The sequence below is a fragment of the Eleutherodactylus coqui genome, chromosome 2 (assembly GCF_035609145.1).
Source record: "Eleutherodactylus coqui strain aEleCoq1 chromosome 2, aEleCoq1.hap1, whole genome shotgun sequence".
Classification (NCBI taxonomy): domain Eukaryota; kingdom Metazoa; phylum Chordata; class Amphibia; order Anura; family Eleutherodactylidae; genus Eleutherodactylus; species Eleutherodactylus coqui.
Window position 1 is genome coordinate 68,940,426 of NC_089838.1, and position 21,426 is coordinate 68,961,851.

Below are 21,426 nucleotides of genomic sequence, written 5' to 3' on the forward strand. Positions count from 1 at the left end.
AATCTATGAGGTTTTATTGATAGAGAGGTTGGATAATTTAGGCTATCATTCAACAATTGACTGTACCCTTGCTGTCTAATACATCCGACACCGTGACAGGTGCCATGAGATAATCAATGTTACGCACTTCAACTGTCAGTGATATTAATGTAATGGTTGATCTGTATGCAGATGTACCAAGCGCTATGGTAATCACAATGGTGCCTATACCAATAGCATCACGTGCCTATATATACGGTAGATGGTATGTATTTTTTTTCTATATAACCTGACAAATGGTAGCAAATTAAATATCCTATCCAACTGCAGACAAAATGAATGAATCACACATGAATTTTATCCATTGTCGCTGGGCAAAAGTTTGTAAAATGAAAGGCTCTTAGTACACATTTTGATCAAAGTTTATAAGCCTGAGAACAAATAAGTAGAAATCTTTAGTGTAAAATTACACAGAACTGGGTATAGTCATAATGCGACCAAAACTTGTGGAAACAGCACAGTGTTGGAATTAATTGTTAATGGCCGTACAGTTTTGTCGGCTTTGTTTTTTATATTGTTTTAAATTGTTCATTAATTTTTGGAAAAACCATTCTTTAATGGATGGAGGATTCTGCAGGCAAACAATAGTTGTATGGCCATGTCTCCACTACCCAGTGATGGCAACATTTGGCCATACCTTTGTGACTTCACTTGCTAATTAAAAACACCTGAACCAAATAGTCGAAGAGCTACCAACACAAAACAAAAAGCACGAGGACAGAATATGCCAATACAACAAAAGTATAGAAAAAAAGACATGGCCTGCACATTCACCTGTTAGACACTGATCCATTTTAGCTATCAATGTTTAAAAATATGAACATTAGATCCAATTCATGATGACCAATTTTCAGTAGCCCCCCCCCCCCCCCCCTCCTTACAGCGGCTACTCTATGGCACAATAATAGGCTGCTGCAACACAACAACTACAGGCAGAGTGTGCATTTCAACAAACCAAAGAAGGTCCACAGTTGGAATGATCCAAGGGTTTTATTGTGAGAAGGAGAACAGGTACATGGAATAGACTGCGATGTGTTTTGCGGGTAAGCTTCATTACAGGCACTACCACCTTTCTCAAGCAGATGTACGGAATAAGCACAATACTTACACAAATGAGATGGAGGTAAAAAGTGAAGTAAAATCAAGTGTGGTGAGAGAGAAACTAAATGTGTTCAAGAGCCTTATTCCAACCATATGGCGTTAAAGTATTCAAACCGTAGATCCAGTACAACTCCTTTACGTAAACTTCTCCCAATGGGGTGACTAACATCTTAGAAGGGGCTTTATTGTGTTGTGTTAAAAAGTGTCTAGACTCACTATTCTTTTCGGACCCATTCATGATGTTAGATTTATATTTGTTTATCCTTTCTCTCGAAGTATTCACGGTCCAACCCGCGTATTTACATTTTCGTGTACCTTCCAATAAATAGATAATTACTTAGAATTGCAGTCAAGATGTTGTTTAATCTCATAAGGGGGTTAATTCATGCCAACATCAATATATTTCCTTTTATGGCTAATCTCATTACAACACTTACATCTCCAACACTTAAATACCCCCGCTCTATTGCTGAGAATGGATGCAGGAAGAATACCACGTTTAATGTTCTTTTTGGGACGAGCTACTTCTTCGAAAGATAGTTTTAGATCCAAGTAGCTCTTAAAATAGTTTCTAAAATGTTCCAGTGTTTCTTCGGGATACCTCTAATCCTACTGTTTTACATTGTAAGAGGGTAGCATTGCTATGCTTCCCCTTATACAATAGAGAGGTATGTTGCTGCTTACAGCGTTAGCCAGTAGTCATACTTGTCATCAGTCCCTTTTGGTCTGAGATACGGCTGGAAGAGGGGATGGAGAGAACAACTGTCCCTCGCTTGCCAGTGGGGTCATTCCAGGACAAATCACCCAAGGGGTAACATCTGGTCATCTCTGATTTTTACAAACTTTGCACATTTGTTCATTACTAGAATGTATCTACAAATCTCAATTTTCAGACCCATCAGGTCATGGGGTCGAGAAATGTAGAAAAGTCAATGTTCCGGAGGTCACCGAGAACCATAATCCTTGATATAATTCATATCTCGGAAAGTATTGGGCATAGGAAAATGTGTGAGGTGTCATTTTCTTTATAATAATATGTAGATTTATTAGATTTTTCTAACACTGCATTTTTATTACAAGTTGAAGTAAAATTGGAACAACACTTTCAATTATTTTTTTGGAACTGAGCCACTTCAGAGAGAACACTGAAAACAAGTATATGTATGCCCCATACATTGGAGTTTCTTACCACAAAATTTCAGGAAGGCATTCTTTGTAATTTGTGCAGAAAAAAAATTATTAACCTCTTATTGACAAGAAAATAATGCATAGTTAATGCTAATGGCAGGTGATAGATACATATGGTGCTGTGGGAAATGTAACATTTATGTAATGTCTGTATTTATATATATATATATATATATATATATATATAAATAACATATTTTTTGGACCATGACACATTTTTTTTAGCAAGAATACATTTTGCTAAAGTGCCCCTTTGCCTTATGGTCTGAATGGTCTCCGCCCTTCCCTGTCTGTTCTGTATAACTTGTCCTGGAATGACCCAGCGCTGCTGCAGGCTCAACCTCCACCTGCCACAGTCGTGGTCAGAGAGAGTATGAGGAGGCACAGCAGAGCAATGGTGAAGATCCCCTGCCAATAGTAGCTGCAAGGAGTGTGGGATAAAAGGCTCAATGTGCCATTGTACTAAAGCGTCCAGGAGGCTGTGAAAGGGGCTACACCCCCATACTGACACAGTGCTGATGTGGCTAGCCCATCAGCGCTGTGAAGATCTGGGCTACTGATGGGGAATAGCATGGGCTGAATGATGTTTTGACACTGGAGGCGCATGATATAAAAGCCCATGAGCTGTGTCACGGCGCAGAGAGAGAAGAAGCTGTGTTCTGCTCAGCAGTAGATGCATCAGAGCTGGGCCATTTGTAGCCGAGATAACACCAGCCAGCAGAAGCCCATACAAGAAGTCGCGGCAGCGATTGGAGTGTGACATGATCGCTGTCTGCAGGCTGAGGAGCAGTATAAAGGAATAGGGTCATTGAAACAGTCCGATGACTGGCCATGTGAAAGGAAAGGACAAATGTTTTGGGTAACCTTTCTCTAAAAATCTATTCATTAAAATCTTGGATTTTTTTTGTACATTTCCTCTGAATCCTTTTGCATTAGGTTAATCTGGAAGAACTAAATGCAAATAACCGAGGCCTAAAATTTACTGTCTAGATTAACTCATATGAGATTTTTTCTAGGTCTTCGGACTTTTAGTGATAAGAACAAGTTTTTACTGGAACCTTTTTAAAAAAAGTTGATTCTAAAATCTATCTCAATTTTGGTAACTGCTACCTCATAAGTTGGAAAACCAACATACCCTCTAACCAATTCACAAGATCTAGAGGAACTGTACAAAAAATGGTAGTTATATTTCCCAAGATTTTAATGAATAGACTTTTAGAGAAAGGTTACCCAAAACATTGGTGTTATCAGTATATGAGAAGGTGGGTACCTTTAGCCATTCTGATTGTCTTCATAAAACAATGCTGGAAAGGGCCCAAATAGGCATGAAAACCCCTTTTATCACTCAATATAACATGCAACATACTGGGATCAGGGGTATCCTGAAGAAACACTGGGACATTTTAGATAGTTAGAACTACTCTCCAAAAAATAGACCTAAAACTATTTTTCAAAGAAGTAGAACTTTGAAAAACACTTTAGCTCCATATTTTGCCAAAAAGTAAATTAAACATGGTATTCTTTCTTTCGCCTAGACTTCTATAGGCAGCACCTGTAACCTGATCTCTCAGTGAAGTATCTTCTGTGTAAAGAATTTACCAGTTAATTCAGAGTGAGGGATCAGTGTAGAAAGCAAAGGGTGGAGAGAAGCCTGATAAACAGAGAAAGAAGCATTTTTAGTTTATTATCTTTGTTTGTACTATTCATTTATGGAACGTTGTTAATTGGAGGAGCACTTTTTACATATTCAGCTTAGCAGCAGTAGATCTCTACAAAAAATGAATATGTCATCCATGTCTTTTTTTTCTACAACGTAGATGTAAATGTTCTCTGTATTTGCAAACTTGATTTATCACATGGTGTCAAAATACAGTGGGTACAACAAAACATTCTGTATAAATGTAGGCGTATAAATCACAGCCTGTCCAATGTCTGACACCATGCTATAGAAATGTATCTGAATGATACAGCGCTGCAAATATCAAAGACTAACATTCACTGTTCTATGTGCACAACTGTACAGGTGAAAATATATCAAATGCAGCTTTCAAAGCTTCTTTTTGTTAAAGTGACTCTGGGGAAAAAGCTGCTAAAAAGGCCTTTTTCAGATGAGCGTATTTTAGCTCCATATTTGGTCTGCATTTTGCAGACCATAATACGGAGCTAATATGAATCCATGTGTTCTAATCATCAATAACTTTAGAAGGGTTATTGGTCCAGGGATTATTCCAATTGCCACAATGGAGTCACTCAGGAAGGATTTTTTTTCCTTAAATGGGGAAAATTAGCTTCTACCTCATTGGGGTTTTTTGCCTTCCTCTGGATCAACATTGGGGAGTAATAGGCTGAACTAGATGGACATAAGCCTTCCTTTGGCCTTACATACTATGTTACATGGCCATATTTGGAAAATGCAGAATTATCTATTTTTGTCTGTTTTTGCCTCCATATTTGCTTAATTGGTATATTTTTCTATTGCATAAAAATAAATCCAATGACAGCCAATAAGGGGGCAAGTACAGATCAGATACTGACGAAACACTGATGATATACAGGTGCAATGCCATCTGTAACACATCCATATTACGATGTGTGACAATACGCTGGTCTAGATCTGGCCTTATTCTGGAGGGTGACTTTAAAGTGCTTCAATGCCAGTCACATTGATTGATAGTCATGATACTGTAGGAACAGAAGTGGAAATGACTGAGCATGATAGATAATACGAAACAGATTTTAGGTCACAATGAGTAAAATTAGGCTCATTGCTCTTATGATGTATTCATTGGCAGATTATTTATGAAAGTGACAATATTTGTTGGAAAGTTCACCTGGAACTCACAAAAAAAACTATGATGGCAAACGCTCTGGCAACATCTCCGTTTCATTTATGACTATTCAGCAAGCGCTCTTTCTGTTCTACAAGCCCACTGTCTAGACTGAAATCTGAAGCCAAAAAAGCATATACATTGATTACCTATTGCATGGATACAAAACTGCTGGGGTAGTTTTCTTGAAAGTGAAATGTTGATTGCAATTTTCAGTTGCATAGAAATCTGATGAGTACGGTACAGAACATAATTATCGAAGGCAAAGTTTAATATATACATTATACCGCAGAGCGAGCTTTAGTATTTTGTGCACAACCAGTTGAGTATAGTCTTGCTCATGTTATACATCTGCCATCAATTTCGTGCTTCACATGTATTTCAGATACATTAAATAGTATTTCCACAGTAAATATCAATCAAAGATTCAGATTTTTCTAATTTATATATGATTCCGCGAAAGTTGAGTTACAAACAATATGAGTCCCATCACAGCTGCTCTGAGCATTGTTACTCAAAGTACCAAATAGGAAAAAGATACTTGAGGACATTTTAAGTTCCATACTCTTTAGCACTTCCTTTGATTAAAGCCGTTGTGCCACAATTGACTTTTATCACCTATCCACAGGATAAGTGATAAAAGTCTGATTGGTGGGGTTTCACTGTGGGAGATTGAATGGAGTGGCAGTCATGCATGTGCCAATGGGACTGCTAGAGATAGTTAAGTGATTGTACTTGGCGCCTACGTCACGGTGGGTGGGAGCAGTGAGCCCACAGTGACAAGAAGAAGGGAAGCCCTATTCTCAGCATCAGTGGAGTTCACAGCACCGATCAGACTTTTATCACTTATCCTATGGATAGGTGATTAAAGTCAATTGTGGTATAATTCCTTTGAGGTCCTGTGCCCATGTCAATTCCGGATCCCTACTGCACTTCATGTAGTGTCTCTGTGAGTCACTGTATTCATATGTAGAAGCATTACTGTTCCCATAAAAACATTTATGCTATTTTAAGAAGGATTTGTTTTTGGAGGAGGTTGTAGAATACTACAGCGTTGCATGTACATTGCCAATGCCACTTGTCTTTAAAACAAATACTGATACAAGAGTGCAAGAGATACTATTGCATAACTCATCACTCATAGAAAAGCTGGGTGACGATCTCTGCTCATGGTCCTACCAGTTGTCACCTAACAGATGTAAATTAAAACAACTGAATAAAACTATTAACTTGAAGAAGGAAAACAATTCAAAGACTTACTGTGCTGTGCAAAAGTTTTAGACAGGTGTTAAGAAATTGCTGCAAATAAGAATTTAAAAAAAATAGAAGTTGTCTAATCGACTCAGAGGTTTTTTTGCAGCAGGACAACAACCACAAACATTCAGCCAAAGTCATTAAGAACTATCTTCAGAATAAAGAAGAACAAGGAGTCCTGGAAGTGATGATATTGCCCCCACAGAGCCCTGATCTCAACATCATCGAGTCAGTCTGGGATTACATGGAGAAATTGAACAAGGCTAAATCCACAGATCTGTGGTTAGTCCTCCAAGATGTTTGGAGAAACTGTCATGCAGAGTTCATTCAACAACTGTGTGCAAGTGTGCTTAGAAGAAATGATGCTGTTTTGAAGACAACGGGCAGTCACACCAAATACTGATTTCATTTACATTTCTCTTTTGTTCATTCTGTTAGATGACAAAGATAAACTATTAACTCCTCTTTTTTTGAAAGCATTCTTACTTTGTAGCCTTCTTCACACTTACCTAAAACTTTTGCACAGTACTGTATATTTACAAGTGACTTTTGTTAAGTATTATTTAATAAGCACATCACAGTTACGTCTTAAATTACAAACATATTTTCATAATATAGATTCAGAGTTACAGCCACCAGCTAATGTGACTCAGGCTATAAAGTAGTAAATCACTTTCACATGAAATCAACACCACTAAAGTGCAAGAAAGACATATGCAATCAATCTTTGTGCCGGCACTAAGGTCTGAGCTGATCATAAAATCCCCAAACAGCAGGAAAATACCACGGAATGTCATAACTAATCCAGGACCAGTCATTGTATTCACCAGTACCTGTCAGCCATTGATAAAAAGCCTTCTCAATGCCCCCAACAACACCTGAGCTGATGCGTTCCATCACACACATAACAGAGCTCTATGTTAGACTGAAAAGCACTATGCCTCTGCTGTGTTGTACATAACGGTGCTTTCACACGGGACGGAATAGGCCACAGGACGCAGCGCCGATGCGGATTTTGTCAACTTGTATGGATTTTGTTGTGTCTTTAATTACAGAATGCGTTCTGCAGAACATCTTGTGGAATTTCTTGCATTCTTTCTGCAGACTTTTGGTGCGGAGTTACATCTCCTGCATGTTAGAAATCCAGATAACAATTCCGCAAGACGTCCTTAATTCCACAGCAGAAAACTTTTTTGTGGCGAAATTTAATTTGCGGTTTTGAAGTGCAGATTTTAACAGGTGTGGAATTTAAGCCCCATAGGGATAACATTACGATGCAGAAATGTCTGCATCGACTACTTCTGTGCCATATGAAAGCACCCTAAACGTTTCCTCAATTATGAAGGGGTATTGAATAGCCTCAAAAACTTACCTGTATTATATCTTTCTGGTTAGCCAATAGAGGTATCAGTTCTAAAAGACTTTTGTCTTTTTTATACAAGAATATTTAAGATTACTGAGAAGGAAAAGCAAGACAGCAAAAGATAGCAACAGAGTATCGAAGCAATGCAATATGTTACCAGATCCTACCCAGCCTGAACAGAACACAATTCTCAGTCTGTTCCCAGGCACATTAGCAGGACTGCAGCACTTTCTACACTCCAGATCAGAACCAGAAATAAGTGTCCCCTGCAACCATACAATACCTGTGTTGTATATAGCTCCAGAAGCAGCCAGCAACAATGCTTGACACCTTGTCTTACCTTTGTGGAGAGTACCTGTCAGCAGCTTATAAAGGGTCTGGAAACAACGGAAGAGCCCGTGCTTACATCTCCTGGAGCAGCTACTCATGATCCTTGCAGGGCAGGTTGCAAACAGAAGATGCTTTCCAGAAGTTTTATGCAGAGAAGAAACTATAGAGATCACCCAGGCAGAGTCTTCCTCCAGGACTGAGAAGGTCCCCAATAATAATAGTATTTGATGCCCCTTTATGGTGCAGCTCTGGGTACCTGGATGATGGGTATCCTTGCATAGACCATATAGAGCATCTCCTATCCTGGGATCTTCTGGTCCTGGATAGAAGTTAATAAATGCAGGCACTCCGGAGCATCAGTGGAGAGCAGGAGGGAGAGGAGGAGGAGGAAGAGTCTTCAGTGGGCAGTAGGAATGCAGCAATTAATGCAGGAGTCGTAAGGAAGCTGCTGAGGACCGCAGCACACAGACACCATACATTATATGACTATTACTGTACATGAATGGAGGTCTAGCCAGCTCTGAAGTGACATGTGCAGCAGGCACAGCTCCCAGCCACCACTGCTGCATCTACAGGACAGGGAGATGAGAACTGCAGTCATATATTCTACTGTGCATAATAATGGATGGGATATAATACAGTACATAATGGGGGTTTTGTCTTATGATTCAGTCATATTTACAAGCCTTGCTGCATAAAAACTAATCATAATACTAGTATAATCATTTTTTCTATTTATGCTTTATTTTTTGTGTCAATAATCTATATTTATTAATTTTTTTCATTTTCAGAACAAAATACAGCAGCAGATTAACAAGTACGAAATAAGTAACAATTATAGCAATGCAAATACCTCATAACAGATATGATGCATTATCTGTTATAAAGAGAAACAATTTTGTATATGAACCAATATTAAAGGTACAAGAGTTGATAGATAGGTGAATAAGTCAATAATGACCAGGTAAAGAAAAGATATTACAGCTTCCAATACGTGCTGACTAAATAATGATATTGCAAGAACCTACAAAGGAAAGTTATATGATGGTTACAGGACGACCATGCTTTCCAGATATAATGAAATTTCAAGAGTGTAAAGGTATTGCCAGTAAGCATTTTTTCATATATACACGTCTGTTTGATTAATGTGGTAGTTTCTGCTATCCTGGGGATATCAACACATTTCCAATGTTTCATTATGATTAAGTTTGATAACGCAAGCACTTTACCTCCCAAAATTCAGTATTTCAGTAGGTTTAGATGTGAGCCAATGTTCAGCGATGCTAAAACTGGAGATTTCTGGACTGTATAACCTACCAGAGGTGGCAATAACCTAAACACAGAATCCCAGTACTGCGGGAGAGAAGGGCAGCTCCACAATATATGTAGAAACATTCCCCTTTTGACACAATTCCTGCAGCAGTCAGCAGGGCAATTAGGGTGCACTTGTAATACCATTGGAGTGTGATCTTCATTGATGTCCTGACATGCGTGCTACATTTAAGGCCTCATGTCCACGGTAAAAAGATTATTTAAAATCCACAGCGTTTTTCCCGCACACGGATCCGCACCCCATAGGGATGCATTGGACACCCGCAGGTAGTTAAATATCTGTGGATGTCATTTTACCCTTGAGGCGCGGATTGCGTGTGTGGGAAAAAAAACGCACCATGCTCCATTTTACTGCGGGTCTCCCGTGGGGACAGCTCCCGCAGGCTGCTACACCCACGCCTGAATTTCTGCTCTCCGCGTGGTGGAGCGCGGGAGAGCAGGAGTTTAAAAAAATGGAGTGCCCGGCGCATGCGCGCGGCATGCTGCCGGCGTGCCGAGCACATCCGCCGGGCCGAAGAAAGAAGATCCGGCCGCGACAGAGGGCAGGTCTGCAGCGTCCAGACAGGTGAGTAAATTCTTTTTTTTAGCCTCATGTCCCCGGGAAAGGAGAGACCCGCTGCGAGATTCTCCTGATTTTCCCCGTGGACATGAGGCGTAAGTGCTCTGTGGGTCAGAGGTAGAGCTTGATTCCACTCTTTCTGACTACATTTTTGAGCCAACTTTCCTTAACTCTCTTAACAGATACATTTTTTAAAAGTTAACTTGATCATGTAACAAAGTATATAGAGGCTTTAACCCTTTATTTCTTTTGGAGAATATGTTATATATAGTTGGGCTGCTCTTAATTAGAGATGAGCGAGCGTATTCGCTAAGGCAAACTACTAGAGCGAATAGTGCCTTATGCGAGTACCTGCCCGCTCATTTCAAAAGATTCGGGTGCCGGCGGGGGGCGGGGAGCGGTGGGGGAGAGCGGGGAGGAACGGGGGGAAGATTTCTCTCTTCCTTCCTTCCCCCCGTCTCCTGCCTGCTTGCTCCCGCAACTCACCGCTCTCCCCCGCCGGCACCTGAATCTTTTGAGACGAGCGGGCAGGTACTCGCATAGGGCACTACTCGCTTGAGTAGTTTGCCTTAGTGAGTACGCTCGCTCATCTCTACTCTTAATAAATAATATAAATTTATGCATATGTAGAAAATGTTGTACTTGTAGTCTCCTGGAGTCAAAGTATATTGAGATCTTAGCTGTTTGAATGGGATAAGAGAGTTCTCTTGGGGTAAATATGCAAAGTTAGAGATACCCATCCAGTTCTACTTTTATATACAAGTACTGTATAGCATATTGCAGCAAATCCAAAGAAATGTAATCCTTCGGAATTACACCCTGGGGTTTTGCATAATCATGAAATTTTCCCATGTCTTTATGGATATTTGAGTCAACAGGGAAAGGTGGGGTGGGGGTAAAGTCAAATTCCATAATGGGATTACAAGCAAAGTCTTGTTTGAGACAGCTTCTATGTATACCTTAACGACTATGAACACCTTTGCAACTAATGTTTTTTTTACTGTCGATGTATCTAAAGTGAAAAATGAAGTAAGTGCAATATGGTTAGGTCTTTGTTAAGAAGTTTTTGTTGCTTTGGCTCTATAGTTACTGTGAAGAGTTATGTGTCTGTGGTAACAGGCAACAAAACACCCATGTATAATCTGGTCCTGCAGTCATCATTTTTTCCATTTGTTGACAATCCAAGCTATATGCTAATGTACATTCAGTGGATTACTGTTAGGGCCTGAAAGAAGAAGGTATGATTGCATGATCAGACTAGATGTAGAAGATGTTAACCTGATAGTTAACGCATTAAAAACTTTAGCTCAACTTTTTCAATGGCTCTTCTGGTGTAAAGTGTCAATTTAAAGTTAGCCCTACTATGGCTACACACAATAGAGCATCCATAGAAACATATAGGGCTTTACTATACCTCCATATATCTCTAATATTATACAGTTATTCATTTCTTTGAAACAGACAGCAATAAATCATATCATGATCCATTGGATTCCATTGGATTACAAAGCTATACTTTCAGGTAACAATAGCCTTGTAATGCATTGAGGCAAGAACCATAGAGTAGCACATGCAGTGCCTATGGCTTTAAAGCATAAAGTCGCAGTGTTTCCATGGATTTTTTGCCTAATCTGTGCTGGAGACTCTGAACAGATCCTCCAACTCAGATGTGAATGTAGCCAAATTACTAGACAGGATTAATAAATCTATCCCATAATGTTTGGCAGCACTTTCCTCTGCCTGGTAGTTTTTCATCCTTTTTGCTCAGCTTAGAGGTCATTCACACTAGTGCTGAGCAATGCTATCTTTTTCCATTGTTTGGCTCCTTCCTATGAGCCAAAAAAACCCAACAAAACCAGAAGGGTCCATGCTGGACCTATATGGGGCCAGATGGTACCCATTGACTACTGCACCGCTGGGTGCATGCAAGTGCGGCTATGATAGCACATAGCAGGGGAACAACGGGGAATGTAAAAAGAATACCTAAATTACCAGACTCAATGGGTCAGCTAGTAGCCCATAAGTTTAGGGACTATCGAACTTGTAGGGATAGATTCGTTAGGGACAATGGCATTCTTGCTCTATACTGGTAGACATGTATACACAATGCAACCATTGGTTTTCTAGTCCCTGGTCTACGCATGTATAGTAACTGATCCACTGACAGGTTGGTACTTAGAAAGCACAGAAGCCTAGAGCAATACTGATGCTATAGAACTCACCTTTCCTAAGTACTAACGGTGTTTCCCCCTAATCAGGACTTACAGTAGAGCAGAATAGTGTAACAACTGGATATCACAAGAAAGTTAGATATGAAGTGCATATCAACATAATGCAACTAGAGACTCACCATTAGATGACAGGTACAGAAGACAATGGTAAGCAAATGATGAGAATAATAATAATGAGTATGGTGGGACAGGAAAAAATGGTATTAAATAAATAAACAACCAAAAAAATGCTGATTCTAACACTAGTTTTCCCTATGTCTCTCCATAATCACTCCGTAAGAGAATAGGACTGAAAACTGGCAGTGGAGAAGATGCAACACTCCGGGTTAAAGCAAGTAGGAAGTGACCAAAGGTGTGGAAAACGTCTCCTTTTATTTAATAAAGTACGTGATCAGCTTATGAAAACGCGTTTCGGGGATAACCCCTTCATCAGTTTGGCTGGTGTTTAAAATATACAAACAATTGGTGGGTCCCAAAAGGGTTAATAATGAGATCCTGTTTGCCTGTATAGTGAGGGTCAGCCAGGGCAGGAGCAGGAGAATCACTTCCTACTTGCTTTATCCGGGAGTGTTGCACCTCCTCCACTGCCAGTTTTTAGTCCTATTCTCTTGCTCTGTCAGGCCCACCCAGGTGGTGCGTCATCTGGTCAGGCAGCACCTCCACTATTGATGTTACCACTCCACTCTCTTCACCACGTATGTAGTTTCATTGTTCACAACAAACACGACTGTACGGGTTTTGCTCCACCCCCTCTCTTTCCTCATCATCCACATAATCACTCTGTGACACTGTTCTGGAACACCACACATCACTGTCCCTAAACAGCTCTAAATTGTCCCTATGGTTGACCCTGTCTAAAACACCAGCTCTCTCTCTCTCTTTTTATTTTATTTGCTTTCTCTCTTTTCTTTTCCCCCCCAGATTACTTAGCATGAGGAAATGGCATTGATTGATAAAAAAAATTATATGCGTTTATAGTGTTCAGTGGGGACTCGACAAGTACCGTTTTGGTTTTCCTTGGTGAACCAGAGTGACTGACCGGAGTCAAACTGAACACCAAAAGAAGCAAGCAATGGTTCTGATTGATACACACCTATATATATATATATATATATATATATATATATATATATATAAAATGGCAATGACATATATTATTTAGAATTGGGTTCTTGTGGGTTAATGATTATGAGGGCTCCTGCACACTTGCATTTTTCTTGCGTGTTTTTTTTTCGCGCAATATCGCTGCGTTTTTTTCACGTAAGTGTCAATGGGACTTTCTAATGTTAAAAATGCATGGTAAGTTTGTGCTTTTGAATTTTTGCACGATGTGTTTTTAACATTAGAAAGTCCTATTGACAATCGCGTGAAAAAAATGCAGCGATATCGCAGCGTTAAAGAAACGAGCAAGAAAAACGCAAGTGTGCAGGAGCCCTTAGGCCGGCTTCACACGGCCGTGATGGGCTTCACACGACCGTGACGAGCTCCGCCGCGGAATTCATGGCACCTCCCAGGAACCCAATACTTACCTCCGGATCCCACATGACGCTTTGGCGTGACGCGCCGGCCATGTCACATGACACGCCCACAGCGTCACATGACGCGCTGGCCGCGTCATATGACGTGGCGGCGGTAGGCGGGGAAGCGGTTTTACGCTATCTTCTGCTGTGCTACAGCGGAAGATAGCGTGACGGACGGCTTCCATTGACTGCAATGGAAGCCGTTGGCGCGTACACCCGCGGCAAATAGAACATGCCGCGGGTGAGGTCGGGTGATTTCACAGTGCAGAATTCCGCTGTGGAATTCCGCACTGTGAGCATTGAGCTATTAGGTTCAATAGAATCTAATAGCTGCGGGTAACGCAGCAGATTTCTGCCGCGTAATCCATCCGTGGGAAGGAGCCATTAATGGGTTGTTTCTGGATGTTTACTTAATTTCTTTTAATGCTAGTATTGTCATTGTACACTTACTCTGTAAGTTTGTCAAATGTTAAGTGTAAAAATTCTCTGAGAACAAGAGGGCATACTGCAGAATATTCTGGTCTGTGTGGAAGAGCCCTAAGAAACCTTTCACACAGGATGGAGTTACACCTCAAGACTCAGCGAAATCCCCAGCTGCAGAATTTCACACAAAATCTGCAGGTCTCATTATGGATTCTGAGGCAGAATTGCAGGCAGGTTTTCAGCCATTTTCAATTTCACATTTGTCTTTTTTTTTCATTTCCAACTTTTTGGGTCTATAACTTTTTATTCTTCCAAACTGTATGTACTATTTAATATAGTATTTATATATATTGCATACCTCTTAAAAAATGTTAAGTGAGCGGAAATAAAAAAAAACATAATTGTGCCATTGCTGTTAGGCCTCGTTCAAATCCGTGCGTCCACAGATGTGCCAAAACACAGGTGAATGCAGGTCCGTGCCCATGGAAAGCAATGGGCTGCTGGCAAGCCCTGCAGGGGTTTTCATGGAAGGGCTTTAAATATAAGCCCTTCCCTGAAAATCATCCCTGGCTTGTGTAAAAACTAAAAAAAAAAAAATACTTATCTCTCTGCCACTGTTGGGGGTCACGCGTGTCTAGCCGTTTTATCTCCCGACAGTGTAGTGAAGTTCTTTAAGCATGCGGGGATTTAAAATTCCAGCCTGCTTAAAGGGCTGTATCTGATTGGCTGAACGCTCAGCCAATCACAGGCAGCGCTCAACCACTCATTGAATGACAGCTGAGCGCTGCCTGTGATTGGTCACAGCGCTCAGCCAATCAAAGGCAGAGCTCAGCCATTCATTGAGTTCATTCATTCATTCAAAGAATGGCTGAGCACTGCCTTTGATTGGTTGAGCACTCAGCCAATCAGATACAGCCCTTTCAGCAGGCGGGGATTTTAAATTCCCACCTGCTGAAATAACTTCACTACACTGCCGGGGACCAAGCAAAGAAGACTCACCTGAGCCCCAACAGTGGCCAAGAGGTAAGTATATGTTTTTTTAATTTTTTTACACAAGCCAGGGATGATTTTCAGGGAAGGGTTTTTTTTTAAAGCCCTTCCTTGAAAATCACTGTAATGGTTGCTTGCATCCCATTGAAAGCAATGTGAGAACATTGTGATCCTGTGCCACAGCTGTCACAGCTCTGACAAGGAATTCTTTACAGTGTTCAGTGACAAGGGGACTCCCTGCGGGGAATATTGATGCACAGCATGGACCGATGCGTGCATGCATGTCCTATGTTTTGCAGGTACACACATTTGCATGCCTGTAAAACACGGACTTGTGAACACAGCATAGGGAACTAATGGTTCTAATAGACGCGTGGTTATGTGCGCACAATTGTACGCACATAAACACGCACGTCTGCATGATGAATTTTAACAGCATGCTTGTTGCAGTAAAACACATGTTCACTTTATCGTTCAGGTCAGCACAATTACAGTGATACCAATTTTATTTGTAAACAATAGAGATGAGCGAACGTACTCGGTAAAGCACTACTCGTCCGAGTAATGTGCTTTATCCGAGTACCTCCCCGCTCGTCCTGAAAGATTCGGGGAGCGCCGCTGCTGACAGGTGAGTTGCGGCGGGGAGCAGGGGAGAGCGGGCGGGAGAGAAGGAGAGAGAGATCTCCCCTCCGTTCCTCCCCGCTCTCCCCTGCAGCTCCCCGCTCCGCGGCGCTCCCCGAATCTTTCAGGACAAGCGGGGAGGTACTCGGATATAGCACATTACTCGGACGAGTAGTGCTTTACCGAGTACGTTCGCTCATCTCTAGTAAACAAGAATAAAAACCCTCTTACTTAAAAAAAAGATTTTTGTCGACATATTCTGAAACTCATAATTCTTTTTTATTACTAGAGTTGAGCGAACATACTCTGCTGAGCTTGATGGTCGTTCGAGTATTAGCATACTCGATGGTGCTCATTACTTAAACGAGCATCAAGCCATGTTTGACCCCGCCCCAGATGTTGGCTCCTCCCTGCTGTGACGTGCCTGTTTTGGCCCCTCCTCGCCGCAACGCGCGTCAATGGCAAATTTTTTGTCTGACAGGCAGGGGGGAGAGAGAGAGAGAGAAAACACACGAACCAAGGGGGAAAAAAACGCTCGGGACCCGGCGTCCCACATACAAAAATGCTTGAGTCTCCCATTGTAGTCAATGGGGTTCGTTACTCGAGTAGAGCTCTCGAATTTAACGAAAAGCTCGACTCGAATAACGAGCACTTGGGTGCTTACTCATCTCTATTCCTTTTTTGTCAATGTGGCTGTGTGAGGACTTGTTTTTGTGGAAGAAGTTGTAATTTTTAATTTTACCATTTTTGGGTACAGAAGACTTTGATCACTTTTTATTCATTTTTTGGGCAATGGGTCTCTCCAAAATATGCAATTCTGGCATTGTGTATGTTTAGCACAACATTCTCTGTACAGGATATGTAATGCAATAATATTATAGTTTGAACTTTTATGGAGACAATGATACTAGGTTTTTTTTTTCTTTGATATTTTTATGTGTGTACTGGAACAGTTTGTTTATTTATTTAATTAAACTTTTTTATTTTTTTAGTGAAGACTAGAACTTTCTAACTTCTGATTGATTGTACAATATACTGCAATACTTCTATATTGAAGTATATTGTACTTTTAACAGTAGCCTATTAACCTTGTAATCCCTGCCACAGGTAGCACCAAAGGCGCTTTTAGACGGGACGTATGTTGGGCAAACGATGCCTGACACACGTCCCCGCACATACTAGCTCCCCTGCACTAGCACGGGAGCTAGTATCGTTAGCTTTCAGTGGGGAGGCTGCAGGAGATTTCTCTCTTCGCACTCTCCCGGCTTCATTGACATAACATAGCGGCAGTTCAACACTGAACAGCTGCTATTTACACTGAACGTTGAGTTATCAGCTCATCAGCCATCATTTGTGCAGCATAAACGATAGACGATGATCTGACCACTCATCGTTCAGTGTAAATAGCAGCAGTTCAGCATTAAATGGCCGCTATGCTATGTCAATGGAGAGGGTTGGGGGAGCGAGAGGAGAGAAATCTCCGGCAGCCGCCCCGCCCCTCTGCTGGCTGCTCTGTAAGTGAGCCAGCACTTTTAGCTCCCATGCAGGAGCACGGGAGCGAGGACACACAGGGATGAGTGTCAGGCATCGTTTGCCCAACATTTAACCCATGTAAATGAACCCTTAGAGACTGAAAGACATGGAAAGCCTGGGAGCCTACTATTGGCCCGAGCCTGTCATGGAAACCCATTGTTATCCCACAATAAAAGCTTATAGCTTTTAAAAAGAAGAGGGTAAAATAAAAAAGAAGAAAGAAAGTGAAAAACAAAAAGGGAGGAAGAAGAATGAAAAAAAAGTAGAAGAATACAAAGGATGGAAAAAGTAGAAGAAAAAGGAAAAATAAGAAAGAAAAAGGATGGAAAAGAAGAAAAAATAAGCAATCTGTTTCCTTTTGCTTTTAGTCTTCTTTTTTCCTTCTTTTCCCTTTTTGCTTTTTCTGCCTTTTCTTTTTTAAGGGACCTTTCATATATGCTGAATGTTTCTGCAAGATGCACCCAAAGACGCACAAACATCTGCTCTAATATCTGCGTGTAGACATGTGGGATATGGAGCAGAAATCCGCAGCAGCCAAGTTGGAGCTTCTATGCCTGAAATAATTTATTTTAAATGAAAATGAAGAACTAAAAGTTTTTATCCACTTTTCTCTTAGTGCCAGAATTGCCTTCCTGCAGTGGCTCTGAGCACTCTGGTGGCCATGGTCAGCTATTAGAGTTTCTCCATGGGTTATTCTACTGCTGCTATAACAGATACAGATCTATCTTCACAGTTGACAATCTGAGCATGTTTATTATAATTGATGGCAGTCAGAATTTCTACATCAGTATGTAAGTACTGGAGGAATTTTAGTGGGTTTTCAAAAAGATGCAAATAAAAAAGTTCTGCCCAGTTTTCTAGACAGTTTTGAAAAGTGCCTAGGGAGACTTAACATCTGATCTTTTTAGCACAAATCAATAGTAAATTTCTTTACATTCATTGTCTGAAAAAAAGAATCCACTTAAATCAGAATTCTGGCACAATTCCAATAGTAAATATACCCTTTTCTTTCTTCTTTGGTGCTGGCCTTTCACTCTAGTGAGGGCCAACACTTCTGTTCATCTTCTACTAAAAATGTTAAAGGATGCATTAGCCGAAATAATTAAAGACGTCAATCTGATCACATAACATTATGGTAGTACATATACAGTGATTTGTTTTATCTTCATCTGGCATCCTCTTTACATAACATCCTAATGTAAGCAGATGTGGTTAAATTACAACTCACATTTGACCCAACAATCAAAATAAATCCAAACCTGTTTGCTGGCTTATTGCGATCTGACTTACTAATTGCTAATATTTGACCTAAAGGGATTCTTTTAGCAATTTTGCATAGTGCTAAGTAGGGGCAGAGTAATGGAGTGTAAATGTTCATCTATCAATGTTTTTAGAGTCGTCAGTGGTCGGAAAATAAACTTTGCTGCCACTTTTATAAATGATTTTAAAGGAATATGTTCTCTTTGAAGGGCTCTCCTCCCCGTCCATTGAGCTTCTCTGCAGCTATCATTAACAGCTGTAGGGGTGCCCTGATCAAATGCTGCAGCTATCAATCAGAGTTGTGGAAAAGTTCTATACATTGGCAGAATTGCTAACAGACCTAAAGGCCCTTTGACATGCAAAGATAATCTTTCAAACGACTGAAAGATTAAAAGATTTAGCGATCTATTTGCATAAAGTATTAATGGCCATTAACACTTTATCATATTCATTTGCATGTAAAAGGGCTGCACAGGTTGATTGCAGAGCCCAGCATGTGTTTAAACACCTGCCCAGATGTGTAAACAGCTGGCAGCACATTCCTTTGCGGCTGCCCTCAGATTGCATTGTTCTCTCCCAGCTAATGTAAACACGCCGTGGGGAGAACAGCATGCAGTCTATTAAAAGATAAATGTCTTTGCTTTGTCTTTCTGTGGCTGAAGGATGGATTTTAAATTCACCTTAAAATCATCATTCAAATAAAAAGTGCACGATGGCGCATTTACATGTAACGACTCATTTTCGGACGTTTGAACGAATTTCGAGCTATAATTGTTGTGTGTAAAAGGGCCTTAAGACTTTTATTCTTTCAAACTTTTTATCTTGATGGTCCCTTCATCAGTACAGAACCTTTGTTTCTGACAGGGACAACAGAATCATGAACACAAGTGACATTTTTACACCATACAACAAGCAGTAAGAAAGGATTAATATAAGTTAATGCGGTTCCATTATACCGTGGCCTCATTATTATCCAGTCTCCCTGCTCTTGGTCCATGTGACTCGCGTTCAGACAAGTTTGACGCCTCACTGTTAGGAATTATGGTGCGTTCTCTTTTTAGTGATGTGCTCAGGTACCTGCATGCAAGTTACCTGCAACCTAACCTCTCTTAATTGTTCTTCCCTCTGATTGAGGATTATGTCCAATGAGCAGCAAAAAAGTTTGAAGGGTTTGTCCAAAACAAAAAGTTTTTTTCCTCCAGTCTGTAAACATACAGTTAGGGCCAGAAATATTTGGACAGTGACACAAGTTTTGTTATTTTAGCTGTTTACAGAAACATGTTCAGAAATACAATTATATATATAATATGGGCTGAAAGTGCACACTCCCAGCTGCAATATGAGAGTTTCCACATCCAAATCGGAGAAAGGGTTTAGGAATCATAGCTCTGTAATGCATAGCCTCCTCTTTTTCAAGGGACCAAAAGTAATTGGACAATGGACTCTAAGGGCTGCAATTAACTCAGAAGGCATCTCCCTCGTTAACCTGTAATCAATTAAGTAGTTAAAAGGTCTGGGGTTGATTCCAGGTGTGTGGTTTTGGATTGGGAAGCTGTTGCTGTGACCAGACAACATGCGGTCAAAGGAACTCTCAATTGAGGTGAAGCAGAACATCCTGAGGCTGAAAAAAAAGAAAAAATCCATCAGAGAGATAGCAGACATGCTTGGAGTAGCAAAATCAACAGTCGGGTACATTCTGAGAAAAAAGGAATTCACTGGTGAGCTTGGGAACTCAAAAAGGCCTGGGCGTCCACGGAAGACAACGGTGGTGGATGATCGCCGCATACTTTCTTTGGTGAAGAAGAACCCGTTCACAACATCAACTGAAGTCCAGAACACTCTCAGGGAAGTAGGTGTATCTGTCTCTAAGTCAACAGTAAAGAGAAGACTCCATGAAAGTAAATACAAAGGGTTCACATCTAGATGCAAACCATTCATCAATTCCAAAAATAGACAGGCCAGAGTTAAATTTGCCGAAAAACACCTCAAGAAGCCAGCCCAGTTCTGGAAAAGTATTCTATGGACAGATGAGACAAAGATCAACCTGTACCAGAATGATGGGAAGAAAAAAGTTTGGAGAAGAAAGGGAACGGCACATGATCCAAGGCACACCACATCCTCTGTAAAACATGGTGGAGGCAACGTGATGGCATGGGCATGCATGGCTTTCAATGGCACTGGGTCACTTGTGTTTATTGATGACATAACAGCAGACAAGAGTAGCCGGATGAATTCTGAAGTGTACCGGGATATACTTTCAGCCCAGATTCAGCCAAATGCTGCAAAGTTGATCGGACGGCGCTTCACAGTACAGATGGACAATGACCCCAAGCATACAGCCAAAGCTACCCAGGAGTTCATGAGTGCAAAAAAGTGGAACATTCTGCAATGGCCAAGTCAATCACCAGATCTTAACCCAATTGAGCATGCATTTCACTTGCTCAAATCCAGACTTTAGACGGAAAGACCCACAAACAAGCAAGACCTGAAGGCTGCGTCTGTAAAGGCCTGGCAAAGCATTAAGAAGGAGGAAACCCAGCGTTTGGTGATGTCCATGGGTTCCAGACTTAAAGGGGTTGTCCCGCGCCGAAACGGGTTGTTTTTTTTTTAACCCCCCCCCCCCCCCCCCGTTCGGCGCGAGACAACCCCGATGCAGGGGTTAAAAAAACACACCGGGTAGTACTTACCCGAATCCCGGCGGTCCGGCGTCTTCATACTCACCTGCTGAAGATGGCCGCCGGGATCCTGTCTCTCTGTGGACCGCAGGGCTTCTGTGCGGTCCATTGCCGATTCCAGCCTCCTGATTGGCTGGAATCGGCACGTGACGGGGCGGAGCTACACGGAGTCGGCATTC

At 41.1% G+C, this 21,426-nt stretch overlaps 1 protein-coding gene across 1 annotated transcript in view; it reads right to left on the reverse strand.

Moving 5' to 3' along the window:
• Positions 1-8,161, reverse strand: part of KCNIP1 (potassium voltage-gated channel interacting protein 1) — a 342,826-nt gene extending 334,665 nt beyond the window's left edge. Inside the window, exon 1 of the mRNA XM_066591093.1 lies at positions 8,114-8,161. The gene's annotated coding sequence lies outside the window, so the exon portion shown is untranslated. The remainder of the gene's footprint in view (positions 1-8,113) is intronic.
• Between the last annotated feature and the right edge of the window lie 13,265 nt (positions 8,162-21,426).